General features: G+C 40.8%; 1 protein-coding gene across 10 annotated transcripts in view; it reads left to right on the top strand.

Annotated features, from left to right (window-relative positions):
- RABGAP1L (RAB GTPase activating protein 1 like) overlaps positions 1–13,367 on the top strand; it is an 815,258-nt gene that overhangs the window by 580,612 nt on the left and 221,279 nt on the right. The gene's annotated exons all lie outside the window — the stretch shown is intronic.

Raw genomic sequence — 13,367 nt, 5'->3', positions numbered from 1 at the left:
ACCCAGCTGGTTTTTGTCCTTCAGTCAGAGAAGACATTCTGATATTAAAGGCAATAACTGCCTCAAAGGCACAGGCTTACCCTTTCCTCAGTATAACATGATGGTTAAAATGGCAGACCTGGACTCAGACAGATTTGCTTCTAATTTCAGCCCTACCATGTGACCTTAGGCAAATTATTCTAAGTGCTCAAAGTCTGGGTTTTGAGATAATAATAGGAATTGATTTATGGGATTGTTAAAAGAATTGAGATGATCAAAGAAGTCCTTAGTATAGTATCTAGAACATCTTACTGCCTAGTAAAGTTAGCTGTCATTATTATTGTTCTTTACAAGGTGACTCAGAATGTGTTCTTAGATCCCTTATCATTCTTCTGAATCTCTCAAAAGATAATGATGTGGTATCATAGGAGGACCTCTTGATACGTTAGGAGAGCCTTAACCATACCTAACCATTAACATAACCTTGATTCTAAACAAAGGCATGAAATAGTACAGGCCCTCTGCAACTCAGTAAGTGGATTTCTATTCCTCATCTCTTATTCCTTTACGCATTTGCTCTTTGTGAAGTTCATAAAATACACTTTTTAAAATTAAATCATTTGTGTTTATATATTTTTTATGCCAAAGCTATTTAGAAAATAGAAAAATATTTTAAATAAAATAACACAAACATATTTGCTGTGTCCCTTAATGAAGTCATGGGTTTTGACCTCTAATTTTTTTCTTTCATTAAAACAAATCCAAGCCGAAACTTTCCAACATGTCCTCTCAACAGGGCTGGAATAAGACTTTTAGAATGCCTAAGCATTGAAAGTGCATGTAATACAGACTAAAAAAATATTAAAACATAAAGTAAGTATAAGGAGGTCCAAGAAAGTTCTGATTTCTCATATTATATCTAATGTTTTAAACTCTCAGATATTATGTCTTTCCTAAAATGCCTTTCCTCATTTTTTTGGTGACTTATCTTTACTAGTGCTTTCACTGCATGCTTAATCTGTCTTTTGAGTAACCCAGGACTACCTCTCTGGATATCAGACCTATACCCTGTGTCAACTTAATACTATATACATTAGTAAATTATCTTCTTGATTGACATGTTGACTTGTTCATATTATTTTCATTTATTTTGTCCATGTTAACACAGACAAGGCCTCTACAGAGGGCATACTCTGGCCACTGGGCAGGAAGGCTTTGTCTGTCTTCTTTAGCAATACATGGGCACTCTTCTAGCATCATCTTAGAGAATTTTACTAGTTAGAGAAGATAAAAAGAGCCTTCTCACCACTAGTGCCCTATATTTATGTAACTTCCTTATATGAATCCTGAAGCTGACCCCCCCCCCATAGACAGAGTATATATGGGACTAAACTGAAGTGTACTTTAATGATCTATTGCCACCACTTGGAAAAAAAGAATACGCAAACATATATGACAGTCACTGACTTTCAGCTTCTAGTGTAGTATACCAGATAAAATAATATGTATTTGTTTATATCAAAATTAAAAACTTTGGAGAAGTTCAAATTGCTGGGGTTTTTTTTCTTTTCTTTTGTTTTGTTTTTTGCTTTTTGAGACAGGGTCTTATTCTGCTCACTCTGTTGCCTAGGCTGGAGTATAGTGGCGTGGTGATAGCTTACTTCAGCCTCAAATTCCTGGGCTCAAGTGATCCTCCCTCCTCAGCCTCTTGAGGAGCTAGAATTACAGGTAGATGCCACCATGCCCAGCTAATTTTAAAAATTTTGTAGAGACAGGGGTCTCACTATGTTGCTCAGGCTGGTCTCAAACTCCTGGACTCAAGCAGTCCTCCTGCCTTGGCCTCCCAAAGCACTGGGATTATAGGTGTGAGCCAATGAGCCTGGCCTTCAAAGTGCTTATGAATTGAGCCTAAGGAATTTTCAGTATAGCTACAGAGAGACTTCAGATTTCTCTGTATTATAAGCATTTCTTGTGATGAGGGGACAGAACTAACATTTCTTGAACATTTATACTCTGTGTTAAGTACTAACAGATTATCTCATTAACATACATTAAATGTCTAGGGCTTATTTGTAGAATAGTAATGGTATTAGCCAGAGAAAACATCTAATTCTTCCCCCAGCCCCTAGTTGATAATTGAGAGATCAAAGCTCAAGATCACCTTAAGACTTTTGTCTCAGTAGTGGGAAAGTTGGATTTATAATTTTTTTGAATGGGATAGATATAGGATGAATTCTCTGTTGCTCAGTTAGGTTTTAAAGACACCTACTTTCTGAACGGGACCAACTTCTTTTTGGTTAGTAATAGCCTATCAGGTAGCTAAAAAGCTATGGACCTAAAAGAATGATTCACAATACTAGGCAGCATCATGAAATCATTTTGTGTCCAGTAGGTAGGTCAGATATATTCCTCCAAATGTAATTTATTTACTTATATGAAACATTAGGTAGTCATAGAATACATTCAATAGATTTAATAGACTGGAGATGATCAGTCAGAATTGTTCTTAGCACTTCATGTTGGGCACAGAAATTTTTCAGTCAGAATAGGTTTTTTGTTTGCTGTCCGTGGTTAAAAGCAAATGACAGACTGTTTTTCTCTGGCCTTCCCAAAGTATTATATGCTTATTTCGTGTCCTACATGTGTATGCAGACACTACAGAGATAAAGAAAGCCCAATCATAATCCTGTTCCCAGGGATAACCATAATAAAAACTTGGTATAAAACCTTTATCCTATGCTTTGGTCTATGATTATATAAGTATGCATTACCTACCTATACACATATGTATATATGTATGTATGTATATTTTTAATCTGAGTTTGAGATAAGATGGGAAACTGGGAGAAAATCCAGAAGAACAGTGTGAAAGGATGCACATAAATTTATTTTCTTTCAAAAAATGCTGTTGAACAATACTCTTTTTCATTCAGTATATCGTGAATATCTTTCCATGTCACTAAACACATGTAATGGTTAAAAGCATGTGGACATTGGAGTCAGACTACTTAAGTTCAGATTCATTCAAAACAATTTATCCAATGGTCTTAGGTAAATTACAATTTCTCCATTTTTTAAATGGGGGAATATTAGTAATACCAGTCTCATAAGATTGTTGTCAGAGTTTAATGAGTTAATATATGATTGATGCCTAGAACTCAGTACTACAGTGTACTGAGGTGCTATTGTTAGAGACAGAATTTCTCTTTTGACTGGTTTTTATCCTACTGTATGTGCCATAATTTATTTTGAGGCAGAGTCTGGTTCTGTTGCCCAGGCTGCAGAGCGGTGGCACAATCTTGGCTCACTGCAACCTCCGCCTCCCGGGGTGCAAGTGATTCTCCTGCCTCAGCCTCCTGAGTGGCTGGGATTACAAGTGCAAGCCACCAAGCCCTGCTAAATTTTGTATTTTTAGTAGAGACGGGGTTTCACCATGTTGGCCAGGCTGGTCTCGAACTCCTGACCTCAGGTGATCCACCTGCCTCAGCCTCCCAAAGTGTTGGGATTACAGGCGTGAGCCACTGCACCCTGCCCTGTACCATATATATATATATATTTTTTTTGAAAGCCACTGACTTTATTGATCTAAAAAACTTTACAAGGACAGTGACTTTTCTGCCAAAAAAGGAGCCAAATGGTATCAAACGGACTGAAATTGAGGGTGGGGGTGAGGGATGGGGCCAGGAATCCATTCAGGAAAGCTGGTGACTGTCCCCAGGGAAGTAGCAGGGGAAAAAGGAAGGTGGAGGCATGCAAGAGTGAGAATCCAAAAAAGTTAAAATGGTTAGGAGAGAAAACTCCCAAAAGACCCTGGAGTACATTGGAGGTGAGTAGGACCTTTTCCTTTGTTGAGGACAGGGGAGGAGTCCCTACTCAGTTGCAAACTCCGGATGAGGGCTGGGGATTGAGGGCTTCCCAGAAAGCATCACAAGAAGGTGTCACACCACTCTGGAAGGCATCCGAAGCAGTCCTGGGACTGCTTGGCGTTGGCACCACCAGTGTCCCTCAGCCATGCTCAGAAGAGGTCTTCATCTTTCTTTAGCACCAGAAACTGGCCAAGGACAACATAGGCCTTGTCAAAGCACCCTTCCTCCAGCTTTTTGTCCATAACTTCAGCAATCCCGGCCAGGCTCCCTACTGGCTTTTCCCCCACGGACTCTGCCACAAAGTCTCGGTGCTTTTGGGAGGTTGTAATCTTGCTCAGGTTTAATCGTCAGCTTCAGTTCCCGTAATGGTTCCTCCTGCCGCCTGGCCGCTCCTGCCAATACCTCAAGCCACTAGAACTTTCCCCTGTACCACAGTTTATTTAACCAATTTTATATTTAGTTTTTATGGACATTTGTTTCCAGAATTTCCTGTTAAATAAAACCGTAACAAATATCCTTAAACTTGCATCTTTGCATACTTATCTGATATCTCTGGGGTAAATTTCTAGAGATGGAATTGCTAGGTCAAACTGTAACCAAATTTTAATTTTGGATACATATTACAAAATTCTTCTCTGCTAGCAATGTGAGAGTACATTTTCCCATACTCTTCAAAAATTTCTAAACGTTAAGCACCTTTATGGAAATCGAAAGCAAGTTATAAATAGAAATATAAATATAATATATAAATATATTAAATATATAAATTTATATATTTATACATAAATATAAATATAAATGTAAAACAAAGCAATTTAAAAGTAATGATTTAGTAATTTTTTATTACTAAATCATATAAATAAAGCTCTTCAGCCAGCTTTGAAGACTCCAGTATTTTCTTTTTTGGGGAGAATATCCAGTTTCTTTAGGGAAGCAGTGGATCATGGCTAAATTCTAGAAGACTGGACCTTCTCTTAGTTTGGAGGGGCTTATATAAAAGTTCTGACACTTTAGGGGGCCAAGGTGGGTGAATTACCTGAGGTCAAGGGTTCGAGACCAGCCTGGCCAACATGACGAAACCCCGTCTCTACTAAAAATACAAAAAACGCCAGGCGTGGTGGTGGGCACCTGTAATCCCAGCTACTTGGGAGGCTGAGGCACAAGAATCGCTTGAACCCGGGAGGCAGAGGTGGCAGTGAGCCAAGATTGCACCATTGTACTCCAGCCTGAGTGACAGAGCAAGACTCCATCTCAAAAAAAAAAAAAAAAAAAAAAAAAAAAAAAAAGTTCTGAAGTGTATCTTTGATGTTTTTGGCTTTTCAGCCCTTTCCAGTATGGTTTTTCCTTACCATTCCATTGAAGCTTTTTTAATATCTTACTTGATCCTTCAACAGTTGTCAAAACAGCATAATGACATACACAATGCTTCCTTTTTTTTCCCCTTCTTTTTTTATGTTTTGGAAACATCTTCCCTTGGTTTCTGTCCTTTCTTTTATCTCCCCCTCTGCTACTTCTGTCTTTTTTTTTCCTCACTCCTTTTTCCCCCTAGCCATTAGCTTGGAGTTCTACAGATCTCCAGCCCCTAGGAAGTCGCTTATTGCTTCTCCCTTGTTGATCTTATTCATTCCCCTGGTTTCATCTATAAATGTTTACTCTCATTTATTTTTATTTTTTTTAATCCCTCACCGCCCTCCCACCCTTTCCCCTTCTGAGTCTCCAATGTCCATTTTCTACTTTGTATGCTTTTGCATACCCATAGCTTAGCTCTCACTTAGTGAGAACATTCGGTATTTGGTTTTCCATTCCTGAGTTACTTCACTTAGGATAATGGCCTCCTCTTTCAAGTTGCTACAAAAGACATTATTTCATTCTTTTTTATGGCTGAGTAGTATTCCATGGTGTATATATTAATATATCACATTTTCTTATCTACTCCTCAGGTGATGGGCACTTAGGTTGATGTTTACTCTCATTTATATTTAATCCAAACCCACATATTTGGCTGTGGACTGAACATGTCGGCTTGGATGTTTCACAGGCACATCAAAAGTCAAAACTGAAATAATGTGCCCTCCCAAATGTACTTTTCATCTAGTAACCTCCACTTCAGTAAGGACTCTACCCAGCTGCTCAAACCAGAAACCTAGAAGTTATCCTTAACTCTCTTCTTAATATCCCATATCAGTTCAGTCACCAAGTCCTGTGGATTCTACTTCTTGAAAATTTTTAGAATCTTCCCACTTTTCTCCTATTCTTACTTAGGTAGCTTTTAGGCCACCAAATTTTCCAGGAAGATGATGCCCTCCTGGATTATTGCAGGACTTCCTGTAGTAATAAATATTGGATACCTATGAAGTGCCAGGTACTGTTCTAGACATTGGAGATAAAGTAGTAACCAGGAAAGACCCTGCTTTCATGGAACTTGCATTTCAATGAGAGAAAGATAGTAATTAAACAAATAAATGAATATATATGTTAGTTCATTCTTGCATTGCTATAAAGAAACATTCAAGGCTGGGTAATTTATTTAAAAAAAAAAAAAAAAAAAAAGAAGTTTCAGCCAGGTACATTGGCTCATGCCTGTAATCCCAGCAGTTTGGGAGGCCAAGGTGGGCGGATCACTGGAGGTCAGGAGTTAGAGACCAGCCTGGCCAACATAGTGAAACCCTGTCTCTACTAAAAATATAAAAATTAGCCAGGCATGGTGGCGTGTGCCTGTAGTCCCAGCTACTCGGGAGGCTGAGGCAGGAGAATCTCTTGAACCTGGGAGGCAGAGGTTGCAGTGAGCCGAAATTGCACCACTGCACTCCAGCCTGGGCAACAGAGTGAGACTCTGTCTCCAAAAAAAAAAAAAAGAAAAAAAAAATGGTTTTATTTTGGCTTACAGTTCAACAGGTTACACACGAAACATAGTACTGATATCTGCTTCTGGTGAGGGCCTCAGGAAGCTTACAATCATGGCAGAAAGCAAGGGGAGCTGTATATCACATGACAAGAGGAGAAGCAAGAGACAGAAGGGGGAGGTCCCAGACTCTTCTACAACAGCCAGATCTCACGTGAACTCGCTGAGTGAGAACTAGCTCATTAGCAAGGGGATGGCAATAAGCCATTCATGAGGGATCTACACTCCCATGACCCAAACACCTCCCACTCGGCCCTACCTTCAACATTGGGGATTACACTTCAACATGAGATTTGGAGGGGACAAACATCCAAACCATATCAATATGATTAGTTTAGGTCATGCTGAGGTTTATGAAAGAGGTAGGTTTGAGAAGATGGTGGCTTGGATTTGAGTGTTAGCAGTGGAACTGACAGAAGTGGATGACTGCACTTTCCCCATATACTCTTGACCATTGTTGAGTCCGTTGCCACACTGCCAGTAGTCTTTTTAAAGCAGATTTTTTTTTTTTTTACTTTGAATTTCAGGGGTACTTGTGTAGGTCTGTTATATAGATAAATTGTGTGTCATGGGGGTTTGGTATACAGATTATTTCTTCACCCAGGTGATAAGCATAGTACCCAATAGGTGGTTTTTGGATCCTCACCCTCCTCCACCCTCAAGTAGGCCCCATGTCTATTGTTCCCTTCTTTGTGTCCACGTGTACTCAATGTTTAGCTCCCACTTATAAGTGAGAGCACGTGGTATTTGGTTTTCTGTTCTGTGTTAGTTTGCTTCGGATGATGGCCTCCAGCTGCATCCATGCTGCTGCAAAGGACATGATCTCATTCTCCTTATGGATGCATAGTATTCTATGGTGTTTACCATATTTTATTTAACCAGTGTACTGTTGATGGGCGTCTAGGTTGATTCCATGTCTTTGCTATTGTGAATAGTGCTGCGATGAACATACATGTGCATGTTCTTTATGGTAGAACAGTTTATATTCCTTTGGGCATATACAAAGTAATGGGATGGCTGGGTCAAATGGTAATTCTGTTGTAAGTTCTTTGAGAAATTGCCAAACTGCTTTCCATGGTGGCTGAACTAATTTATATTCCCACCAACAGTGTATAAGCATTCTCTTTACTCTTCACCCTCACCCAGCATCTGTTGTTTTTTGGCTTTTTAATACTATTAAAGCAGATTTTAGTCATTATTCAACAATATTTAGTAAACACCTATTTAGAGACAGATACTGTTCTATGTGCTTGAATAGAAATGAGTGAACTAAAGTAACAAAGCTACTTGCCTCTGTGGAAATTATTTTCTAGCAAGAGACAGTTGATAATTGTATTAGTTCATTTTCACACTGCTGATAAAGACATACACAAGACTGGGCAATTTATAAAAGAAAGAGGTTTAATGGACTTACAGTTCCACGTGGCTGGGCCAGGCCTCACAATCATGAAGGACGGCAAGGAGGAGCAAGTCACATCCAACATGGATGGCAGCAGACAAAGAGAGAGGGCTTGTGTAGGGAAACTCTTGTTTTTATTTATTTTTTAATTTAAAAGTAAACTTTAATGTCAAAAATGCAAACTTGAGGAGGCCAGAAAGATCACACACAAGACTGCCACTTCACACTTGGATGGTTGCACAGCAGTCCGGCAGAGGCGCTCCTCACTTGCCAGACAGTGCGGGGGCCAGGGAGAGGCGCTCCTCACTTCCCAGAGGGTGGCACGGCCAGGCAGAGGCGCTCCTCAGTTTTCAGACGGTGCAGCCGCCAGGCAGAGGTGCTCCTCACTTCCCAGACAATGCAGGGGCCAGGGAGAGGCGCTGCTCACTTCCCCGCAGAGGCTCTCTTCACTTCCCAGATGGTGGGGCCGCCTAGCAGAGGCGCTCCTCGTTTTTCAGACGGTGCGGCCGCCAGGCAGAGGCACTCCTCACTTCCCAGACGGAGACAGTGTGGGGGCCGGACAAGGGCCGAACAGAGGCGTTCCTCACTTCCCAGACGGTGGAAACTCCCGTTTTTAAAACCATCAGATCTCATGAGACTATTCACTACCAGGAGAACAGCATGGGAAAGACCCACCCCCATGATTCAATTACATTTCACCAAGTTCCTCCCACAACACATGGGAATTGTGGGAGTTAGAATTCAAGATGAGGTTTGGGTGGGGACACAGCCAAACCATATCAACAATAAACATAATAAATATATAAATATAGTATATTAGAAGTTATAGTGTTATGGGGAAAAGGAAAAGTACTGCAGGGTGATGGGAGTTATGGGTAGGTTGCAATGTTAAATAGGGTAGTCAGGATAGGCCCCAACTAGAGGGTGAGATTTGGACAAAGACTGCAGGTAGTGAGGGGATGCTCTGTGCTGGGAGTGTGACTGAGTGTTGAGGGACAGATGGAAGCCAGCGAGACTGCAACAAGAGAGTGAGGGAAGGGCGGTAGGAGATGAGGTCAGAGAAGTAAATTTTTTCTTGCTTAAAGTCCTTTAAAGGCCTCCATTGCTCTTAGGATAAAGTTCACAATTTTGACACAGTCCACATAGTTTTTATGATCTGGCACAACTTACCTCTCCATCCTCAACTGCCCCTTCCCTCGCTCTCATTTGCACTGTCTCAATCAAGCCATAATGGACTTCTTTCAGGTTTTCCCAATAGACCAATCTGTCTTTCACTTAAGAGCCATCACATATACTGGTTTCCTCTGCCAGGAATGCTCTGTCTCCCTCTCTTCAATAAGCTAATTTCCATTTAGCTTTACTACGTTAGGAACTTTCTGTGCCTTCTGCAAACTTAGGTTAGACAGTGAAAACACAGGCTCCCTTTGTCTTCTAGGACATCTATTTGACAGTCCTTTGCACACCTGGGACTGATACCTGATTAAATGGTTGGTTGGTTGTTGTCTTCCTCATTGTAGTTAATCTCTATGTGGGGTCTGCCCACTAGTTTGCCTTTGTATTGGAGTTGCTGGCACATAGTAGGCACTTAAATATTTATTGACTACTGACTTAGAGTCAAATTGAGAAAGCATAGGTTTTCTTTTCCCTCACTTCCTCCTATGTGTATATGAATAAGAATTCTGCCAGGATAGCAGCTTTTTCAACCCAGGTCTCCTTTGCTTTTTTTTTTTTTTTTTTTTTTTTTTAAGATAGATTCTAGCTCTGTTGCTCAGGCTGGAGTGCAGTGGCTCTATCTCAGCTCACTGGAACCTCCACCTCCCAGGTTTAAGAGGTTCTCGTGCCTCAGCCTCTGGAATAGCTGGGACTACAGGCATGCGCCGCCACACCTGGCTAATTTTTGTATTTTTGGTAGAGGCAGGCTTTCACCATGTGGGCCAGGCTGGTCTCAAACTCCTGGCCTAAAGTGATCCACCCGCCTTGGCCTCCCAAAGCGCTAGGATTACAGGCATGAGCCACCGTGCCTGGCATCCTTTGCTTTTAAAAACCTTGAAATTAATTGCTCTTGTCCCCAGTATTTAGCTTCTCTCATTTTCATTATTGAGATATAATTTATGTGTCATAAAATTCCCTTTAAAAATGTACAATTAGTGGCTGGGTGTGGTGGCTCACGCCTGGAATCCCAGCACTTTGGGAGGCTGAGGTGGGTGGATCAGAGGTCAGGAGATCGAGACCATCCTGGCTAACACGGTGAAACCCCGTCTCTACTAAAAAACAAAAAATTAGCCAGGCGTGGTGGCAGGTGCCTGTAGTCCCAGCTATGCAGGAGGCTGAGGCAAGAGAATGGCGTGAACCCGGGAGGCGGAGCTTGCAGTGAGCCGAGATCCACTCCAGCCTGGGCAACAGAGCAAGACTTCGTCTCAAAAAAAAAAAAAAAAAGGTACAATTAGTGGTTTCTAGGATTGTCACAAACTTGTGCACCCATCACCTTTATCTAATTCTAGAACATTCTTATCACCCCATAAGCATAGTAGCCACTTCCCATTTCCCCATCCTATCACCACCTGACAACTTCTAGTCTGTTTTCTATCTGTAGATTTACCTATTCTGAACATTTCATATAAATGGGATCATATGATAAGTGGTCTTTTGTGACTGGCTTTTTTTCCTTAGCATAATGTTTTCAACGTTTATCCATGTCGTAGCATGTATCAGTTCTTAATTCCTTTTTATTGCTAGATAATATTCCATTGTTCAAATGTACCACATTTTATTTATCCATTAATCAGTTAATAAACATTTCAGTTGTTTCCATTTTGACTGTTATGAATAATACTACTGTGAACATTTGTGTACAAGGTTTTGTGAACATATGCTTTCAGTTCTCTTGGTTATATGCCTAGGAACAGAATTCTTGGATCATATGGTAATTCTGTGTTTAACTTTTTAAGGAGCTGCCAAACAGTTTTCCAAAGCAGCTGCACCATTACATCCCCCGTGGCAACGTATAAGTATGTTGTAAGGCCTAAAATTAAAGCCCAATATGATGTGCTGCCTCAACATCTGGCAGAAATCAGGAAGGCCTCCAGTCACCTAAGTGCAAGGTCTCCTCCTTATTTTGCTCCTGTGGATAAGGTTTCCTAGCCAAACAACCCTCCTTAGCCGAAGGGTGAGGCACTGTTCTTTTCTTTGATTTTGTTTTGTTAGGGCTGGGGTCTCACTCTGTTGCCCAGGTTGGAGTGCAGTGGCACAATCATAGCTCATTGCAACCTCCAATTCCTAGACTCAATCCTCCTGCCTCAGCCTCCAAAGTAGCTGAGACTGTAGGCATGAGCCACTATACCCAGTGGCATTGTTCTTTCTTAGAGTAGCAAACTTCAGTTCCTTGCCAGCCTGTGTCATTATTCAGACAAGCCAATCACATCATCCCAGGGGAGCTAGGGGGCACCCCACTCTCTTGATACCATAAAGCTGCCTCCCACAGCCCCTGATTGTTCACTGTGTTTTAATCCAGCCCTTCCATGATGTTTTCCTCCCTTGGGGATGTGAATACATGTTACTAATAAACTACTGTCAATCTCATCTGTCCTTGTCAGGTAAACTACTGTCAGTCTCATCTGTCCATGTCAATCTCATCTGTCCGTGTTTGACCATGGCTGCAACCGTAGGGCAGGAATTCCTCCCGTATTAGCAGGGTGAATAGGAGACAATCGAAACAATGAGGGTTTGATTCTTCTACATCCTTGCTAACACTTGTTATTGTCTACTTTATTTTTTATTATAGCCACCTTAGTGGGCATGAAGTGACATCTTGTTATGTTTTGATTTGCATTCTCCTGATGTGGAACATCTTTTCCAGTCTACAGCCATACCACCCCGAATGCGCCCGATCTCATCTGAACATATTTTCATGTGCTTATTGGCCATTTGTATATCTTTTTTGGAGAAATGGCTGTTCAGATCCTTTGCCCACTTTCTAATTGGGTTTCCTGCACTTTTATTGTTGAGTTGTAACAGATATATATTTTTTGAGTCAGGGTCTCCTTCTGTTGCCCAGGCTGGAATGCAGTGGCATAATCATGGCTCACTGCAGTTTCAGACTCCTGGGCTCAAAGGATCCTCCTACATCAGACTCCCAAGTAGCTGTGACTACGTGTGTGCCACCATGTCCAGCAAATTTTTTTTTTTTTTAGAGACAGGGTCTTACTATGTTGCCCAGGCTGAGCTGTAACAGTTCTTTATATGTGCTGGGTATTGCCTCCCATTCTGTGGACTGTCTTTTCATTTTCTAGATAATGTCCTTTGAAACACAAACATTTTTAATTTTAATGAAGTCCAATTTATTTTTTCTTTAGTTGTTTGTGCATTTGGTGTCATATCTAAGATCACAAAAATTTCTTCTTCTAAGGGTTTTATAATTGTAGCTTTTACATTTAGGACTTTGATGCATTTTGAGTTAATTTTTGTATATGATGTAAGGCAGGGCATTATGGCTGAATCGTGTTTCCCCCCTACCCCCAAAATTCATATGTTGAAGTCGTAGCCCCGAGTTACTCAGACTGTGACAGTATTTGGAAATAGGGTCTTTAAAGAGGTAATTAAGTTAAAATGAGCTCGTTAGGGTGGGCCCTAGTCCAATATAACTAGTATCCTTAAGAGGACATTGGGACACAGACATGTATGGAGAGAAGACCATGCAAAGTCACAGGGAGAAGACAGCCATCTACAAACCAAAGTGTGAGAAGAAACAAACCCTGCTGACACCTTGATCTTAGACTTCTAGCCTCCAGAACTGTGAGAAAATAAATCACTGTTGTTAAGCCACCCAGTCTGATTCCTTTTTATGACAGCCCTAGCATACCATACACTAGGGGTACTCCTTCATCCTTTAGCACATGGCTATCTACTTGTCCCCATACCATTTGTTGAAAAGACTCTTCTTTCTCCTTTGGATGGTCTTGGCATCCTTGTCAAAAATCAGTTGACCATGGACAGTTTTATTTCTGGACTCTCTATTCCCTTATCTGTGTGTCTGTTCTTATACCAGTACCACAGTCTTGATTACTCTAGCTTTGTAATAAGTTTTGAGATAAGGAAGTGTGCATTCTCCAGTTTTGTTCTTCTCTTTCAAGATTGTTTTGGCTATTCCAGGTCCCTTGCATTTTCATATGAATTTTAGGATCAGTTTGTCAGTTTCTGCCAAAAAGGCAATAGGATTTTAGTA

Source organism: Gorilla gorilla, chromosome 1 (assembly GCF_029281585.2).
Source record: "Gorilla gorilla gorilla isolate KB3781 chromosome 1, NHGRI_mGorGor1-v2.1_pri, whole genome shotgun sequence".
In the NCBI taxonomy this organism is placed as follows: Eukaryota; Metazoa; Chordata; class Mammalia; order Primates; family Hominidae; genus Gorilla; species Gorilla gorilla.
Note: the sequence above shows the minus strand (reverse complement) of the source record. Positions and strands in the feature narration are given on the sequence as shown.